Source organism: Phyllostomus discolor, chromosome 4 (genome assembly GCF_004126475.2).
Source record: "Phyllostomus discolor isolate MPI-MPIP mPhyDis1 chromosome 4, mPhyDis1.pri.v3, whole genome shotgun sequence".
NCBI classification, from domain to species: Eukaryota; Metazoa; Chordata; class Mammalia; order Chiroptera; family Phyllostomidae; genus Phyllostomus; species Phyllostomus discolor.
In genome coordinates this window covers 101,203,801-101,224,200 of record NC_040906.2, presented here as the reverse complement: position 1 = coordinate 101,224,200, position 20,400 = coordinate 101,203,801, and the positions used below count along the sequence as shown (strand labels likewise).

Below are 20,400 nucleotides of genomic sequence, written 5' to 3'. Positions count from 1 at the left end.
TCATGTGTGGGTTCTTGACTTTGTGCAGGAAAGATTTCACAACACAAGTCCAGGTGATTTTGAGAGTACACTTGTTAAAACTGGGGGCAGTGAAACAAGGAAGGGCCTAGAATAGAAGAAGCAACAGGAGAGAGCCTAGGCGGGGTTACTTTGGCTCCCTAGAAATGTTATGGGAAAGAAGTGAGCCAAGGTGGGGTTGCTGTCAACTTACTGGAGAGTCAGAGAAAACGGGGCCTTGAAGACAGGGGTTTAGCCTAGGATGAGCAGCCACTGCCAATTGTTCCCCTAGTTGCAAGGCTTGTGGAGATCCTTAAAATTTAAGAGAAAGAAAATTCAATTTGAATGGGTATGTCCAAAGGAAGGCTGTGCTAGCTTCTGTGACTTTGAGGGGTTTTACCTGCTTTCTAAAGGTGGGGATTTTAGGCAAAGTTTCAGGGGAGATCTCAATACATAATTAGCTTTTCCAGGTGTGCCCTTTCAGGGTCATGGTCTCCATTGCTTGGTCAATGCCAAGGCAGGGGGTCATTAGTCACAGCAGCTGGTCCTGGCATCCCCTGGCTGGTTTTGCTGCTTTTCTGAGCCTGGTGCTGAAATACAGCTGAGGCCTAGAAGGTAAGACCTTCAAGAAGGTCTTAAATGAATGACCAGCAATATACCAGAGGAGGAAAGTCAACCCTGGGGTGAAGTCCAGCACCAGTTTTGCCTGTTGCTAGGCACCTGTGGTTTTCTGCCCTGATTGACCTTCTATATCTGGTTATAAATTGCTCGGCCACTTTGTTCAGCTATCTCAGTTTCCCCTTTCCACTTGCCAGGGAATTTTCCCAGCTTCTTACTGTCCTGCCTCAGACATACTCATTTTACAAATGTGGAAAGTTAAATTGGGCGGCAAACATCATTCAGATATAACTAGTGACATAGGAACTCTACAGTCTATGTATTCTTCTCCTTCCTCTTGTGTTTCACATTACTATGCATTTTCAGTGAATTGCCAGAGTTTTAAAAAGCATTTATTTGATTTTATAATATAGAGATGCATACTATTTCTATTCTTTATCATATTAAAAAAGAAAGGGTAGATTTTTCTGGTTGAGTCACATTTGTCTGCTTCCATAGGATTTCTGAGAAAAGTTGTTCTTTTAGTCCTTGTCCAGCTTTGAAACTAGATGTCTGACTCTATGCTTTTCCTTTTCCTGTGCAAACATTTCTACTCAACTGGTGAGGAGTCCCAGGCACCACCAGATGCCCTCCTGATGTGAAGTTCCCCAAAGCTGAGCTAGAATGGCAGATGTTACTGATTTCATGACAACTGGGATTAGGGGGCCTTTGCACTGGGCATTGAATTTGGAATTGAGCATTCTTTCATTCATCAAGCATAACTGGGCTATTGATAATACCTGGGGCCCAGGCTTTCAATTAGTGGATGTTTGGATGTTTGTTCTGTCATGCTAAGGTGATTCTTCAGCTTAGCATATAAAACAGTAAGAATTATCAAACAGAAAGTTGCTTTAATGCCAGCAAAACAAGCACTGGGATACAAGCTAAATCTGAAAAGTTTAATAATGAGTGTTATCCACTAAAGACTCATCAGAGGGATACACTGAAATTTGAGGGGGGAGAGAGGTCCACCATCCAGGAACGAGTTAAAGGGCAGCCAGCATCCAGGGAACTCCCTTTATCAGCACCCCACATTAACCAACCACCGTTGTGGCTGTATTTGTTGCCCTTTCTTAGAGCAGAGGATTATTTTTGTTTTTTCCCCCCAGCCTTATCATAAACAGTTAATGTTGAGGCATTGGAAACCTCAGAACTAATGTCCCTCTATAGCCTCTGCTATTTAGTTGTGACAGCAGGCTCTGCCATACTGTATGTGCCTTTCAGATTAACAGGAGGGTTTTACTTGTTCAGGACCTGGCTCCCATCATTGTTCTGATATTTTTGTTGCTATTGGGAAACATTCTTTAAAAAGATTGGTGTGGGAAAGAGAAAATGGAAATGCAGCAGATTACAGAAGAGGAGGGGCAGTTTGTGCAATGCAGCTTTGCTGGGGTTAGAATTGTGATAGGCAGTTAGATAGACATGAGCAGACAAAGACGATGGGCCAGGTACAGAAGGTCACTGGGGTAGAAAGCCCCAGGTGCCTAGCAACAGGGAAAACTGGGAAAACAAGGACTTCATCCCCAGGATAACCTTTCCTCCGCTAGTATATCACTGGCCATTCAGTTTGGTTCCCCTAACCTTTTCCCTCTAGAGATAACATCTAGGCCTCAGTTTAATTTCAGCTCCAGGCCCAGAAAAGCAGCAAAACCAGACATGTGATGCCATGGCAGATATCAGGACCAAGTGCAGGGGCTAATGACCCCCTACCCTGGTGCCCACCAATCAGTAGAGACCATGGCCTTGAAAGGACATACTTGGAAAGCTGATGGATATTCTATTGAGATCCTCCCCCTGGGACTTCTAAAATCTCCACCCTTAAAAGCCCTAAGGACAGAGGATGCAGCTCACTCTTTCCCTCCTGGGAGCACCCCCTGCACTTTTCCCCACCTCTCTTCCCCCACGTGTATTGCCATTACCTTCCTCTCTCCTAAACTCCAAAGGCCCTTCTTATGTCTCTATCACTTGTTTCCTGAACCCATTTCTTCTACAGCTCACTTCTCCTACCTCTGTGACTTTCTAAGTAAGCTTGCTCTTACAGTTTGAGTCTTGGCTCTGAATTCCTTCCTAGCCAGAACTCAATTACTGAAGTTGCTAAACACAGATCCAGTGTGACCCCACCTGTCTAACACCTGGTGCTGCTGTTCTCACCACCACCAACAGAATAGAGGGAAGCCAAAGTTACCCAGGCACATTTCTTGTTGGATATGAGTGGTATCAAAATGCCATAAACATAGAATATCTCTTTATTTCATTCTTTGATTTTGTTTGTTAGAGTTTTATAATTTTTCTTACATAGATCTTATACATATTTTGTTAGATTTATGTCTAAGTATTTCAATTTTGGGTGGGCTAGTGTAAATGGTATTGTGCCTTTAATTTCAAATTCCACTTGTTCATTGTCAGTTGGTAGGAAAACAATTGACTTTTGTACATTATCTTTGAATCTTGCAATCTTGGTGTGATTGCTTATTGGTTCTGGAAGTTTTTGGTCAGTTCTTTCAGATTTTCTCCTTAGATGGTTATGATATCCATAAATAAGGACAGTTTTATTTTTTCCTTCCCAATTTGTATATCTCTTATTTTCCTTTCTTGTCTTACTGTATTTGTCTATCACTTCTAGGACAATGTTGAAAGGATTGGTGAGAAGGGACATCCTTGTCTTATTCCTGACCTTAGTGGGAAGCTTTTAGCTTATCACCATTAAATATGATGTTAGCTATAGATTTTTGAAAATGTTCTTTATCAAATTGATGAAGTTTCCATTTATTCCAAGTTTGCTGAGAGTTTTGATCATTAATGAGTGTGAAATGCTTTTTCGTCATCTATTGAATTGATATGCAATATTATTAATTGGCCTCTATATATTGTATACTTTGTAATTAATATGTTTATAGCTAATCTGTCTCTGACTGATTTTCTCTCCCCCAAGGGAAAGTTAACTTTTACTTCTGTCACATGGTTAGGCTAAGCAAATTAACGAGCTAATGTGAAGTTGGACTTCTGTAAAAACTGCCTATTTCCACTTACTTTTAAGTATGTTGCTCTCAGGGCCTTCTAGTGTGTGGCCCTTTGGTATTGGTTGCAACTAGAAATCTGGAATATTTACCAAGGCTCTTTCTCCCTGATGTTTTCTGATATCTAATTTTTATTCATTGCTGTGAAATAGCCCAAAATCCTTCTAAATATCTCTACTTTTGCCCACATTCTCAGTCTCTGTGCCATAACTTTCAATTAGCAAAGTCTGAAGTGGAAATATGGCACAAATATAGGCCTCACCTCTTTGGAATTCCTTTTACTCTATGTCAGGGGTGTCAATCTCATTTTCACCAGGGGCCACATCAGCCTCAAGGTTGCCTTCAAAAGGCCAAATGTAATTTCAACTCCTTAACAGTTAAGGAGTAGTTACATTTATATAGTCCTAAAATTATTTTGGCCTGTTGAAGGCTACCACAAAGCTGATGTGGCCCCAGATGAAAATGAGTTTGACACCCTTGCTCTACACTTTTAGCTCGGCACTCAAGTTTTTGCTTTATTTCCAGTGAATTTAAATATAATATATATTTAATAATATATCTATTTTGTCTATTTTCTTTTATTTTTAAAGTATATTTTATTGATCATGCTATTACAGTTGTTTCTATTTTCTCTCCCCTTCATCCCCCTCCACCCTGCAGCTCCCCCATCCTTCAGCAATCCCCCCTTAGTTCATGTCCATGGGTTGTACATGTAAGTTCTTTGCCTTCTTTATTTCCTGTACTCTTCTTAACCTTTCCATCTATTTTATGCCTACCAATTATGCTTCTTATTCCTTGTACCTTTCCCCTCATTCTCCCCCTCCCCACTGATAACCCTCTGAGTGATCTCCATTTCTGTGATTCTCTTCCTGTTCTAGTTGTTTGCTTTGTTTTGTTTTTGGTTTTTAGGATCGATTATTGATAGTTGTGAATTTGTTGTCATCTTACTGTTCATAGTTTTTGATCTTATATTTCTTAGGTAAATCCCTTTAACAATTCATGTAATAAAGGCTTGGTAATGATGAACTTCTTTTAACTTTACCTTATCTGGACAAATAATAGAGGAAAACTTCCCCAATCTGGTGAAGGAAAAACATTTCCAGGAAGTCCAGAGAGTCCCAAAGAAATTGGACCCAAGGAGAAACATATCAAGGCACATCATCATTAAGTTACCCAAGATTAAAGATAGACAATCTTAAAAGCAGCAAGAGGAAAGGAGAGAGCTACATACAAAAGAGTGTCCATAAGACTATTAGCTGATTTCTCATTTTTCTTGTTAATTACTGAAGGAGGGTTGATCTCAATTGTTTGTCCACCAATGACGGAATGGGAATTTTTGTTTTCTATGCTCTTGAATCACATTTTAGCTGGGTCACATTTTCTGGACTTTGTTTTTTCCTCAGAACTTTGAAGTCATTGCCTGCTGGGGTCTGCTCTGTGTGGTTTCAGAGATTGCAGCCCCGAGAGAGCAGGCTCTGAAAGGGGCTAGTAAATCCCCCTGGAAAACTAGGTAAAACTGCAGGTGGCAAGAATGGCTCAACTCTAACACTGTGGGTTCCTGTGGGAATCAGGCCTGAAATATATATTTTATCCTTTGAAGATTCGTCTGCTTTGTTTTGTATAACCCTGGTGATACAAACTGGATGTTTAAGTTCAAGACATAAGGAGTAAACTCCTTTATCATGAAATATGTCTTAAAGACCCTCTGGCATCAGCATAACTGATAGACCCTGACCTATGACAGATCCCTTTGTTCCTTCAATTGTTATCTATAGATAATACCTGCTTTTGTATGACTATAGGCTTTTTGACATTGATTGATGAACTATGCATGCACATTGCATACACCTACACATACCATTCCCAATAAAAGCCATTTGGAAGAAATGCTTGGGGTATTATCCACTAGAGGGAATAGCCACCCCCTTTCCTGCCAGAATAGCAAGATTGTGTTCGGAATGACTTATTTCTCATCTGTGGTGGACAGGAGGATTCTGTGGGCTGGAGTTTTTCCCACAACTTCCATTGTCTCTGATGTTGAATAATGCTTAGAGAATTGTCAATCTCATCTCGACAATGATTTAAGTCTTCTGCCTTGGTACATAAAAATAAACTTTATATGTTCCTGATCTCTTACAGAGGTATGAGGTAAACTGGGGTATGTTTTTGTAAAAACCTTTTAGGTCAAAATTTTCTTAAAAAGAACACCCAGAGATTCCACTTCTGGGAATTTATCTGAAGAAACCTGAAATACTAATTCTAAAGAATATAAAAGCACCCCTATGTTTACTGCAGCATTATTTACAATCACCAAGATATGGAAGCAGCACATGTGTCCATCAGTAGATGAGTGGATAAAACAACTATGGGACATTTACACAATAGAATACTTCTCAGCCATAAAAAAGCAGAAGAAAATTTTACTCTTCATGACAGCTGGATGGACCCGGAGAACATTATGCTAAGTGAAAGACAAATAACATATGATTTCATTCATATGTGGAATCTAATGAGCAAACTGAACTAACAAGCAAAATAGAAACAGACTCATAGATAAAGAGAGGCTGGCAACTCTGGTAGGGGTGAGGGGCGAGAGGTGGAGAGATTGAGCAAAAAGGAGAAAGGACTCATGGACATGGATACCAGTGTGGGGATTGCAGTGCGGAGGGAATTGAAGGGTGATAAATGGTAATGAAAAAAATGCAATAAAAAGTTAAAATGAATAAATATGTTAAAATGAAAACATCTTTATTATCACAGGTTAGCAAAATAGCCTTTAAATATACATGTATGGTAAACAATGATCTTTTGATAAGAACATTTATTTTTTGTAATATTTAGAAATTAGAAATTTTTTGGGTTATATTTTAAATGTTTCTTTTCTAAAATTTTATTTTTAGTGTTCTCTACCCATTAACATTGTGGTGTATTGTCTGTTGAATTTCTCTTTTACTATATTTTTTTCTGTATTTACTGTGTTTATATCATGTTTTAATCTATCAGTAATTTGAAAAACAGAAATGTTTATTCTAGTATTTTCTCTTTTTAACTTACTTAATTCCATAATAATGTTTTTTGGTTTCTAGGTAACATTGTAGTTCCCTTTTTATATACACTTTTGTAATTTACTATGCTGTTTTTGAGTTCTTGTTGCCATAAGATTTTATAATATGAAACAATTGATAGAATTTACTTCTAATTCTTGAATTATAGTTTCATCTATCATGGCTTTTCTGCTGGTTGCTTGCATGGTGCATTTGTTAAGGTAATGCTGGTTGTCATAATAATTTTTAATTTGTAATGTTTCACAAGTGAAGTAAACTTATCTCATATATAGATATTCCTGAGAGTGGCAGCTTTCTGCCAAGTTTATTTTCTAAGAATCCAGGCTTTATCTTGTGGCTCTACCATTTTCTTTTTCTTTTTTTGTTTTTCTGCATAATCAATTATATATATATAAAGTTATATATATGCTTTTTCAGGTACATTTGTATACATTTTCATCCTACCATGCTGCCCCCCACCCCACTCATCTGTGCCTCCCACCCATGAACCACCCTCTTTGGCTTTGTTCATGTGTCCTTTATATATATTCCTTGATGGTTCCTTCCCCTATTATCCCCCATTATCCCTCTTCCCCTTTCTCTCTGGTTACTGTCAGTTTGTTCTTTATTTCAGTGTCTCTGGTTGTGTTTTGCTTGCTTGTTTGTTTTGTTGATTAGGTTCCACTTATAGGTGAGATCATATGGTATTTCTCTTTCACTGCCTGAGTTATTTCACTTAGCATAATGCTTTCCAGTTCCATCCATGCTGTAGTGAAGGGTAGGAGCTCCTTTTTTCTTTCTGCTGCATAGTATTCCATCATGTAATTGCATCATAGTTTTTTGATCCATTCATTTACTGATGGACACTTATGTTGATTCCAGTACTTGGTTATTGTAAATTGTGCTGCTATGAACATTGGTGTGTATTCTACTCTGTAGCACACTGGATAGTACATTGGACTTCTACCATTTTCAACACATAGCTTTCAGAGTCAAAATATTTGTCTGTATCAAGTTAATAAAAGGCAAACAACCACATTGTATTTCATGTGGAATGTGGATATTTTTGATGGGCCATTTCTTTCTTCCTTTCCTCCCTCTCCTTCCTTTCTTATTTTATCCTTCATTTCCTTCCTTCCCTTCCTTCCTTCCTTCCTTCCTTCCTTCCTTCCTTCCTTCCTTCCTTCCTTCCTTCCTTCCTTCCTTGCTTCCTTCCTTCCTATTGGCTTAATTGCTATGATTGCTTTATTTTCTATTTTGTTTCTTTTTGGGAGTCTCAATGTACACAATTTTATTTGACATGATAAATTTTGGTTAACTTTAAGACTCTCTCCTGAGAAGTATATTTTTGCTTTTTTGTTGTTGTTGCTGTTCTTTTTCACCATGAGTTGTAGTGAGAACTGGATACTTTGTATTAACTCTATTTTCTACAGCCTGGGGATTGGCAAAGAAATAGATAAAACTCCGCTGAGTTGGTGTGTTTTCTTAGCTAGAATAGTTCAAATCTATTTTCTCTCCTGAGACTTTTATAATGGGAATAATGAAGTAATAGCATTTATTCCCCCTTGCTGTGGCTAAGGTGAGCTTATTACAGCATTTCAAGAGGAAGAGGTCAGAGGTGTCACAGGTGGGCACAGGCAACCAGGTTCTTGGTGATTAGGACAAAGAACTGAACTGAACACCCAGAGTTTATAGAAGAGAACATGGAAACAGGCCAATTCCAAGCAGAGACTGACCTCTTGGGCTGGAAGGTTTCTTTTCTTATAGGGTGGATTCTTCCTGGCTAGTTTTGGTGGGCTTTTACTATGCATGTACAAGTAATCATATTACTTTAAAGCTACTGTGCATGTGGTCTCCCATGATTTTCCCTGACTGGCCACCAGGGAAGGGGGTCCCACAATGTTACTGAATGGATCCCCCCTTCTCCTGGAGTCCCCCTGTATTAGGTTTGCCTTGCCCATGACCAGAGAATTATAGCTCTCCATGGTAGAGATTGGTGAAAAGGAAAGGAATTATTTATTCAAGTTATAAAGATTTAAGAGTAATGACTTAATGTCTTCATTAAAATCCCAAAGTCCCTCAAAACACCTATAAACACAGTCTTTCCTTCCCTCTTTGCCCAGTCTGGGGTATCGTATCTCAGGAAAAGAAATAGAAGTCCATGGTTCAGGTAGCCCTGGCTCTTCCCAGTAATCCGTGCTTGGCTGGTAGGCCTCCCTCAGTTCCTGGCACCACCAGCTGTGGCACCAGGATCTCCAGTTCTTAATCCAAACCAGAGTGGCACCTATTCATGGCCCATCAGCAAGAATCCTTTCACGCCTCTCCTTCCTGAAGTGTCTCTGCTGCATTCTTTCAAACTGCTAAGAAAGAGCTCTGCATTGATGCTAACTCTTGCTTTCCATCTTCCTAAGCTGTGTGGCAAAGGGAGACCCAAAGCTGTGTTGTTGTTCCCTGCCAGAGCCATGTGGCGATTCTCTGCTAAAGCTGTGTGGCAATTCTTATCATGCTGCTGTGCCTGGATTTAAATCCCAGCACTAATCTTCCTCTGCAGTCCCATTTCCAACTCCTACCACAAGCTGCTACACTTGCCAGCACTCCCATATTTTCCAGCTTTTCTGGGCTGCCATAGTAAGTCTGGGAAGGCATGGCCCCATGGCATGGAACCAAACATCTCAAAGCTCTTATGCAGGCTCTACAAGCAGGAGGAGTTGCCTCCCAGTTACATCTTAGGTGGAAGTCACTCCAATCCCCCTGGCTCAAAGCACAGCCACAGCTATTTAACATATCTATGAAACCAGTTAAGGGTTATAGATATGTTAAACAACCGTGCTAGAGGTTATCTGCAAAACTGTTGCTATGCAAAACAACTCAATGGCCCTGCTCCATGCATGGCATTCCCTCCCTCCCCCACTTGTGGGGGTGAGGACATCCCATATTTTTAATATTTCCTGAATACCCTGAGTTCTGGACCCCATTACAAATCCTTCTTTTGGGCCCCTCCTGGCTGCACCCTCTTACAGAGGGATTAGTTTTCCCAGAGTCATTGCACTTAATCAGCTGGGGAAGGGTGGAAGACACTACTCCTTTGGCAACACACATTAAACTCTAGCCCATATTTCTGTCTTCATTAGATAGCTCTCAAACCCTTACATCTCTCCAAGAAGGTCAGTTCCCTGCTTCATTTTTTTTCAATTTCCTGTTATAGGGATTTACAGTATTCTTTACAGTATTCTTCCATCACAACCCAGAATTAAAGTGTTCTCAATTATTAAAGTTATTTTGTTACTATACAGTCACATGAAGCAAAATAAACATCACCTATGTTCCCTGAATAAACAGGGCAGCAAATAATAGGTTCCTGAAGATAACAAACTACCTTACTTTAAAAATAAATGAATAAATGATCTACCTAAATGATCTACATCCCTAAAATAGGAAAAATGATTTCTAAACTGTATACCTTCTAGTTGTGTTACAGGGTGCAGCCAAGGGGGGGGGACCCCAAATAGGCATTTGAAATGGGGTCCAGAACTCAGGGTGTCTAGGAGATTTTAATATGTCTTCACCCCCATTCCCCAGGTGTGGGTTGGGGAAAGGGACAAATGGAGCAGGGCCTTTGAGAGCTGTCTCTCATAGCAACAGCCTTGTAGCTAACCTCTGGTGTGGTCATTTAACATATCTATAGCCTTTGGCTGGTCACTTAGATATGTTAAATAGCTGCGGCCATGCTCAAGGCCAGGGGGATGGAAAAGGATCTCCATTCCCCAAGATGGGACTGGGGGGCAGGTCCCCTGAGTTACAGCACCTGCATGGGAGCTGGGAGAAGATTGGCTCCATGACATGGGGCGACACCTGCCCAGACCCATGATGGCAGCCCAGTAAAGCTGGAAGGATATGAGTTCTGGCATGTGAAGCCGAGTGTGGGAGGAGTTGGAAATGGGGCTGCAGAGGAAGGCGGGCACAGGGATTTAAAACCCAGAGGCAGCAGCCATTGAGAAGGAGAGCCATGCTGCTTTAGGAAGGAGAACCATGCGCAGCCCTGAAAGGGGGAACCATGCAGCAGCCCTGAGAGAGAGGGAGAACCACGTGGCCTGGACAGAGTGGGGACTGTCCCTTCCCATGGCCCTGAGAGAGAGAACCACGTGGCCTGGACAGAGTGGGGACTGTCCCTTCCCGCAGCCCTGAGAGAGAGAACCACGTAGCCTGGACAGAGTGGGGACTCTCCCTTCCCATGGCCCTGAGAGAGAGAACCACGTGGCCTGGACATGGCCTGGACAGAGTGGAGGCTCCTGCAGCCCTGAGAGAGGGAGAACCACGCAGCCTGGACAGAGTGGGGACTCTCCCTTCCTGTGGCCCTAGGAGAGAGGACCACGTGCCTTTGCCAGAGTGGGGACCCCTGCAGCTTTAGAAGGGGGAACCACCACCTGGTTTTAGCAGAGATCCCGGCGACTCAGCTGAGGGTGCCGGGAACCCAGGGAGGTCTCCCAGTTGAGATGGAGTACTAACTGGGAAGAACCAGAGGACTGCCTGAGCCATGGACTTCTATTTCCTTTCCTGAGATACGGTACTCTGGGCTGGGCAAAGGGGGAAGGAAGGAAGGACTGTGTGTGTTTGTGGGTGTTTTAAGGGACTTGAGGATTTTTGATAAAGACATTAGGTCACTACTTGAAGTTTGTATAGCATTAAATAAACATTTCCTTTCCTTTTCACAAATCTCTGGCATTGAGAGACGTCTTTCCTAGGGCGGCGCACATAACAGACCCGGGGCCTTCTTTCAATAATAGCATATCGTCCCAGGCCCCCCTTGTTGTGTTCTGTAACAGTTGGATATTTTAGTTATTTCTTTTGGTCAAAGTCATGTACAAAACTCAGGTCTTCCCTAATGAAAAGATTGCCTTGAATTAACTGAATCAAACCCTAGGTTAAGTGAGAATATTTTTACCTCAAAACTCTCCTTTTGGCAAGCAAATAATATTTGAAGATAGGACATTTATAGCCTAATTCAATTTATCAATAAAGACAGTTATCATGTTCCCAGATAAAGAATTACATAAACAATGCTACTTCTTGATGACATGAGATGATTAAGCTTAAAAAATGCTTTAATAGTCGTAACTGACAGTGAAAACTCCGATAAAATATCCTAGTAAACCTTTCAGCTCTACAATTTCAGATACAGTGTTTTATACTCTTCAACATTTTATCCCCATGTTTATTACAGTCTCTTGACCAAGGAGCAAATAAATGAAAGGATAAATATAACTATTTTCCTGAAAAAAAGGAGGATAATGTGGTAGATGCTCAAGTTTAGTCAATTCCCAAAATACCACTTCCAAATAGAGGTCCATATCTGAAGGGCACTAAACAAACTATTTTTTTCCAATGAAACTTGAAGTTTTTGAGTTTTCTTAATGAATTGAGGCCATTTAAAAATCCCAAGAGTATGCATCACATTGAAATTCTACCAAGTTCTAAGCAGCCACATTCTTTTTTTCCTTAGCTCAGCTGCTAATTACTGTAAAATTTTGACAAGTAGTTCACACATTCCAAATTCTGTGCTCTGCTCCTCACAGACTCCCCAGACCCTTTGATCATCTCAGCACTGTCAGCTGTGTCAGCACGGAACACAGGAGCACAGCACAGCCAGTGAGGAGTCGCCCAGCGCCCCTTTCTTTCTAGCCTTGAGTGGCAGACAGGGTACAAAGCACAAGCCTGGGTGTCTTTTTCAAACACCTATTGAAGTTTAATGAAAGGGGAAGGTTTCTGTTTACTGAAGAATTAGAGAAACAAAAAAAGTTTGAGACATTTTACTTTCAGAGGAGTCAGGAAATAGCAACTTTGAAACGAAAGGATGTTTAGAGTTTTGAATACATGGTCAGATATCAAATCTCTGCAAAAATTTGTGTAAGATTACCAAGAGGGAGAACAATATGGTGCTTTTCATTCCTCAGCACTTCGTAGTTTATTCATGCAATATTTACAAGTTTGTGAATATTTTTATTCATCTTCAGTAAGCTAATCATAAAAGAGATTGTCCATTCATTCATTCATTCCACAAACTAGTGTAGAATCATTTTATTAGATATAGGCTGGGTATCAGGAAAAGATACACAGTTTGATGTCTACTTCATTCTATACAGTAAAATAAATCATACTAAAATATTTATGTAGCATTCCTTAAAAACATACAAAGTACACAGCTTAAATGTTTATACCTCACCTTTTGAATTGTGGGAGCAGATCAAAATAGCTAAGTAGAAAATAGATTTCAAGTTTTTCCAGGAGAAGACTGGCAGAGGGAAGGTGGAGTATGTGAACTGTGTTTGCTCCCAGCTCTGCTTTTTTGACCTGGGCACACTTGGCCTACATTTCACTCCACATATTTCAATTTCATCATCCTGAAATATGAACAGTAATAGCACTTATGTGGTTTTTGTGAGGATTACAAGTTAAGATACACAAAGAATTTAGTGTGTTGCCTATCTCATTAAAAGTGGTATGTAAGTGGAAGCTATTACTGTTACAGAACAAACAAGGGGGGCCTGGGATGATATACCATTATTGAAAAAAAGCCCCCAGGTCTATCATGTCCGCCGCCAGAGGAAAGATGTCTCTCAATGCCAGAGATTTGTGAAAAGGAAAGGAAATGTTTATTTAATGCTATACAAACTTCAAGTAGTGACCTAATGTCTTCACCAAAATCCCAAAGTCCCTTAAAACACCCACAAACACACACAGTCCTTCCTTCCTTCCCCCTTTGCCCAGCCCAGAGTACCGTATCTCAGGAAAGGAAATAGAAGTCCATGGCTCAGGCAGTCCTCTGGTTCTTCCCAGTTAGTACTCCATCTCAACTGGGAGACCTCCCTGGGTTCCCGGCACCCTCAGCTGAGTCGCCGGGATCTCTGCTAAAACCAGGTGGTGGTTCCCCCTTCTAAAGCTGCGGGGGTCCCCACTCTGGCAAAGGACGTGGTCCTCTCTCCCAGGGCCACTGGAGTCCCCACTCTGCTAAAGCTGCATGGTTCTCCCCTCAATGGCTGCAAGGGGGGAGGGGGTCACCACTCTGCCAAAGCCGCATGCTTCTCCCCCTGCACAATGGCTGCAAGTGGGGGGGGGTCGCCATTTTGCCAAAGCCGAGTGGCGGTTCTCTGCTAAAGCCGCATGGTGAGCCTCTCTCTCAGGGCTGTGGGAGTCTCCACTCTGTCAAGGCTGAGTGGTTTTCTCTCCAATGGCTGTGATCCTCCCTGCACTTCCATAGCTGCATGGTTCTCCCCCTCAATGGCTGCCGCCTCTGGGTTTCAATCCCCATGCCAGTCTTCCTCTGCAGCCCCATTTTCGACTCCTCCCACACTCGGCTTCACATGCCAGAACTCACATCTTTCCAGCTTTACTGGACTGCCATCATGAGTCTGGGAAGGTGTGGCCCCATGTCCTGGAGCCAATCATCTCTGAGCTCCCACGCAGGTGCTGTAACTTGGGGGACCTGCCTCCCAGTCCCATCTTGGGGGGAGGTCCCTGTCCATGCCCCTGGCCTTGAGCATGGCCATAGCTAAGTGACCAGCATATCTAAGTGACCAGTCAAAGGCTATAGATATGTTAAATGACCACACCAGAGGTTAGCTACAAGGCTGTTGCTATGAGAGACAGCTCTCAAAGGCCCTGTTCCATTTGTTCCTTTCCCTAACCCACACCTGGGGAATGGGGGTGAAGACATATTAAAATCTCCTGGACACCTTAAGTTCTGGACCCCATTTCAAATGCCTATTTGGGGTCCCCCCTCTTGGCTGCACCCTATAACATTACTGCTTAAGATATGTCATTTAAATGTTTGGTAAAATTCAGCCATGAAGCCATCTGTTCTTGCCTTTTCCTTGGTAGTTTTTTCATTACTAATTGAATCTGCTTTTTATTGTTAATTGAATCTAATTACTTATTACAGATTTAGTTATATTGTCTATTATTTCTTGCATAAGTTTTGGGAGTTTGTAACTTTTTAGGAGATGTGTCCATTTCATTTGTTACTTAATATATTAACATACAACTCTTCCTAGTATTCTTTTATAATTGTTTGTGATTCTGTAAGATCAGTCATAATGTCTCCTCATTCATTTCTAATTCTAGTAATCTGAGTCTTCTATTCCCTACCCCAAATCCCTTCCTTGGTCAATCTAGCTAGAGGTTTGTGAATTTTGTTGATCTTTTCAAAGAACTGGTGTTTGTATTATCAATTTTTGATATTATTTTGTTCTCTACTTCATTAATAAATACTCTAATCTTCGTATTTACTTCTTTCTGATGCAGACCCCGGTTTGTGGGGTCCGCATCATTATAGATGAAATGAGACATTCACATGGACTACCGAATCTGGTGGAGGAGAAGGGACAGCATGGCTTTTCTCTCAAGGGGAGCAAAAGCCTCTGCCCTTGCTCCAATGAGCTTTTATTGTCTTTCTGGACACATTACAAGAAGGTCCTCATTAACTATGCACAGGCTTGCTTTAGGTGGTTACCTTATACAGAAAACAAAGGAGCCAATGCTTCTAATCACATCACAGAAAAGGGATATTTGCAAATGAAAAGGCAAAAGTAGTTGGACTGGTTACACTCATCCTTGGAAGGTTTAGCATGGATTTTAGGAAGTTGCTTTGCAGTAAATGTCCTGAATTCAGGGTGAGGGAGTTTTAGCAAAAAAACAAGACTCATAGCAGCCTGGGTACATTGCAGGCCTGATTCCCTACAGGAGGACCTATCCGTGGGCGTGGGTCCTGCGCATCTCCAAGAGGGAGCTGGGCCCATGCCACGCACAATAGTCTACTACACTTTCTGCTTGGTTTTGGTTTAGACTTCTCCTTATTATTCAGTTGCTAAAGTGGAAGGTTAAGCTACTGAGATATATCTTATTTTTTAAATATAATTTCTCTCCTAAGGACTGATTTAGTTGCCTCCAATAAGTGTTACTGTAACCAGAAAAGACACTGGCATTTGGGCTGCCTGTCGCTACCAAATCCAATAAACAATGACAGCAATTGAATAATTTATGAGGACTTTATTCAGATGGCTGGTGATCTGAGAAGATGGCAGGTTCACTTTCCTGGCCAGATCTTTTATAAGGGGTGGGAGAGGACAAACAAGGTGCCGTGAGGGCTTTGAAATTCAGGGAGGATGAAGTGAGCAGAAGCTGCAGCATTTCTGTTCTCGGCAGTTAGCTGTTCCCAAGGAGTGGGGGGGCTCACACAAAAGTCCCGGATGCCTCCAACAGGTCCCCAGGTGGTAATCTCTAGCCAGTGCCCCAGGAGGTTGGCTGCTTTTCTCAGGAGCCAGGATGGCCTTTATCTGTAGTTTCTGAAACAAAAGCTTAACATACACATTACTTGTTAGATTTACAGCTTTTTACCTTAAGCTAAAATTTTCCAAGTCTTGAGTCCCCTATCATTACTATGTTGTATCTTCATTTTCATTAGTCGCAATGTATTTTTTTAATTTTTCTTTTTATTATGACCCAATGGTTTTTAGGAATGTGTATTTAATTTCCACATTTTTTATTGTTCCAGATTAATTTCTGTTATTCCTAATGTTTTATACATATTTTACAATAAAAAAATCCAGTAGGCAAGATAGAAATACTGAAAGCTACTCTTAACTGAAAGTGATAGGGGGCTTAAGGCTTGGGAAAATTTAGCTTAAGGTAAATAGTCATAAATCTAGCAAGTAATGTGTATGTTAAGTTTTTGTTTCAGTAACTACAGATAAGGCCTATCTTGGCGCCTAAGAGTAAACAGATGACCTCTTGGAGAAGTCAGTACCAGGAAGAAGCAAGCAACTACCCTTCCCCCTTGGAGGCAACAGTTGAATTTCAAGGGCTTTCGCTGACACCTTGTTTGCCCTCCCCCAACCCCCTTATAAAAGATCTGGCTGGGAAAGAGAGAGGGAGATGGTTTGTTAGGGTATGAACCCGCCATCTTCTCGGATCGCCGGCCATCTGAATAAAGTGCCTATAAAAGATTCAATCACTGTCATTGCTTATTGGATTTGGTAGTGACAGGCAGCCCGAACACCAGTGTCTTTTCCGGTTACAAAAGTAGACAACAAGCCCTGGCTGGCGTAGCTCGGTGGATTGAGCTCGGGCTGGGAACCAAAGTGTCCCAGGTTCGATTCCCAGCCAGGGTACATTCCTGGGTTGCAGGCCATAACCCCCAGCAACCGCACATTGATGTCTCTCTCTCTCTCTCTCTCTCTCTCTCTATCTCTCTCTCCCTTCCTTCCCTCCCTAAAAATAAATAAATAAAATCTTTAAAAAAAAAGTACAAAGTAAAAACAAAACAAAACAAAAAAAAGTAGACAACAGTAATAAAGTATCATGATAAACATAATTATCATAGTAATAAACACATTAAATAAATGGACAATAACTTAAAGCATAAATTATTAGACTAGATAAAAAGTAAGATATAACTTTACAATGTTTACAAGAGGCACTATAAATATAAAGACACTAAATATTTAGGTAACTTTCAATGTCAGAGTCTTGTTAAAAGAAAAGGATGAAAACTATACATTGTGCAAATGAAGCATGAGACAGCCAGTATGACTTCATTAATATTAGACAAATTAGACAGACTTGAAAACAAGGGGTATAACCCTAAAAAAGAGGACCATTTCCTAATTATAAAAGGAAGAATATCCTGTATATAAATGTGTGCACAATTAAAAATAGAATTTCAGAATACATCAAAGAATTAAAGACAGAACTAAAAGGAAAATGGGCATTCCTACAAATGTATTTGGATATTTTAATAGTTCTTACTAATTGGTAGGAAAAAACAATAAATAATTAAGTATACAGAGGATTTGAGTAACATCTGTGTTGTTCTAAGGTTGTTGGCTGAGAAACAGACTCAGAGGCAGGTGTTTGTTCACACTTTTTTTTAAAATTTATTTTTAGAGAGGGAAGGGAGGGAGGGAGGGAGGGAGAGAGAGAGAGAGAAGCATCAATGTGCAGTTGCTGGGGGTTATGGCCTGCAACCCAGGAATGTACCCTGGCTGGGAATTGAACCTGGGACACTTTGGTTCCCAGCCCATGCTCAATCCACTGAGCTATGCCAGCCAGGGCTTTTTTTTTTCACACTTTTTTTAAATTCTCACTCAAGGACATGCTTATTGATTTTTAGAGGGGGGGGGAAGGGAGGGTCTGGTGGGGGAGGGGAGAGAGAGACAGAGAGAGAAAGAATAATGTGAGAGGAACATCAATCAGGTGCCTCTTGTATGTGCCCTGACTAGGGACCAAGACTGCAACCTCAGTATGTACCCTGACTAGGAATTGAACCTGTGACCTTTTGGTTTATGGGAGGACACTCCAAGTGAGTCACACTACTTAGGGCTGTGCACAGAAGTGCACAAAAGTATAATGAAGTATACAAAAGTATAATGAAGAATACTTTTGTAAACTTTAAAGAAGTTAAAAAAACAGAACTGAACTGAGGGACAACATGTATGATGTGAAATTTTTTGCCCAAACCTTTTTAAAAAAGATTTTATTTATTTATTTTTAGGCAGAGGGGAAGGGAGTGAGAAAGAGAGGGAGAGAAACAGAGGGAGAGAAACAATGTGTGGTTGCCTCTCTCATGCCCCCTACTTGGGGACCTGGCCTGCAACTCAGGCATGTGCCCTGACTGGATATTGAACCAGTGATTCTTTGGTTCTTTTGCCCAAACTTTTGAGGGAAATACAAGGATGCACATTATACATGGGTATAATGATTATATACAATGGGTGAAAAAAAATGGGTATATTAATCCTGTGTACACAGTGCACAAAAATGTGAGTGCACTTCACACGTGGAAGTGCACTATACATGGTAAAATATGGTAACTGCTAAAGTACAAAATTATATAAATTGTGGTCTTGGTGTAAAGATAAATATTAATGCCCAGAAATGATCAGTACACACGCAGTCAATAAATATTTGACATGATGCCAACTGTGCACTAAAAACCTGTGTATTTTATTAGATGTAAAATAACTCAATTTAAAAAGAAATTTAATACTTTGCTTTTCAGTTCGTGAAGAACAAAACTACTTAAAGATAAATCCTCATAAATCAGAAATAAAGACAGCAAGATGAAGTCATGGTTTAAAAAGCATTGAATCTATTTAAATATAGAATGAAAATTAAGTGATTATAGAAATTATGGTTGTAGTACAGAATATAAATTTTTAAAATTTGATCATGGACATATTACTATACGTGATGGGGTGAGGATTAGGAATAAAATGTTTAAGCACATTTATTTCACCAGCTTTTATCATATAAATAATATTCTAATTTTTGTAGATAATCCTTTCATACAGATGCCAACAGGATGTTTGTGAATATATGTGTAGAATGTGATTTTTGGTCAAAAAATTTGAAATAGTACCTTTATATATGTGTGTGTACACATACACACATATATGTAAACTAAACATGAAGAGGGGGATACAAGGTTGTATTTAGGTTTATGTATCATGCTCAATTATTTTTCAGTATCAAGCTCAACCACTAAAGGTATGCATTAAAATTTATAAAGATTTTTTTATGAATATAAAAGCTGAATATTTAAATTAAGTAATGATACAAAGGTAGGAAAAATAACCAGAAAACAGAGATATTAACAACAGAGTTACTGGAATATGAGTATATTTAATATTTGAAATAACTCTTGGCACCAGCAGGAACAAAAGGATTTCTGATATCCTGAGCTACATCAGTGTATGTGAACATTCCAAGAGCTTCCAGCAGTATGAGTGAGCTCCAGACTTTCAATCTCTATAGATTTCTGTTACAAGTTACATATTCCCTGAGGGAAAACTCAAATGGGCCCATCTTGGATCAGGATCTAAAGTGGATTAACTGACTACGGCTGTGAAGGTAGGATGGTGATGTTTAACACACCTGAACAGGTGGCACTCACTCCAGTATAGTTCTCAGAGAAGGAAAAATAGTTGTGAGCTGGGAAGACATGCCAAGATGTGCTAATTAAATAAGATGTCTAATTTTCATTTATTTTCATCTTTTACACTCAGAGCATTTGTTATTTCTTTTGTTGAAATTATCTTCTTACATGTATTAGAGAAAGACTGTCTGGATTTGCCTAGTCCCAGGAAAATCATTTCTCTTCAGTTGTTCTAAAGGTGATCACTGTTTTGTTTTGTTTTTTAAAATATTTATTTGAAGAGCCCTGTAGATCAGTTAAATAAGAAACTAAACTAAAAGTGAGGCTTTTCACACTGTCTATTAGTCTTCTAGCATTAAACCAATAACCAGTTCTATGCTTACATTCAATGAACTCGGTTAACCTTCCAAAAATCATTAAATAGGTTATGTGAGATTACCTTTCTAAAAAGTTACATATATGGCAATTGATTAATTTTCTCTCACCTGGATTTATCCAAAAAATTGTTCAGTTGTGTTTATTTGCCAATAATTTTAATTCAATAATTTTATAACATTAAACTAAGTCTTTACAAATTAGGAATAAAGTAAATTCAAACCTTGGTTCTGGTTCTTTAACAACTATATAATTGTCTTAATTTCCTTAACCATTCTGAATCTCATTTGAGTCATATATGCTAGAAAAATAAGGTATTCATATGATTTTTTATATAAAATATATTTTTAAATGTGTTTTTCAATTACAGTTGACAGTTTCA

At 40.0% G+C, this 20,400-nt stretch overlaps 1 long non-coding RNA gene across 1 annotated transcript; it reads right to left on the bottom strand.

Annotated features, from left to right (window-relative positions):
• Positions 1 to 547: 547 nt before the first annotated feature.
• On the bottom strand, positions 548 to 16,088 carry LOC118499890. The gene is made up of 3 exons (XR_004902432.1): positions 15,945 to 16,088; positions 9,289 to 9,291; positions 548 to 558 (listed from the first exon to the last, which is right to left on the bottom strand). It is a non-coding gene; the product is annotated as an uncharacterized LOC118499890 (long non-coding RNA).
• Between the last annotated feature and the right edge of the window lie 4,312 nt (positions 16,089 to 20,400).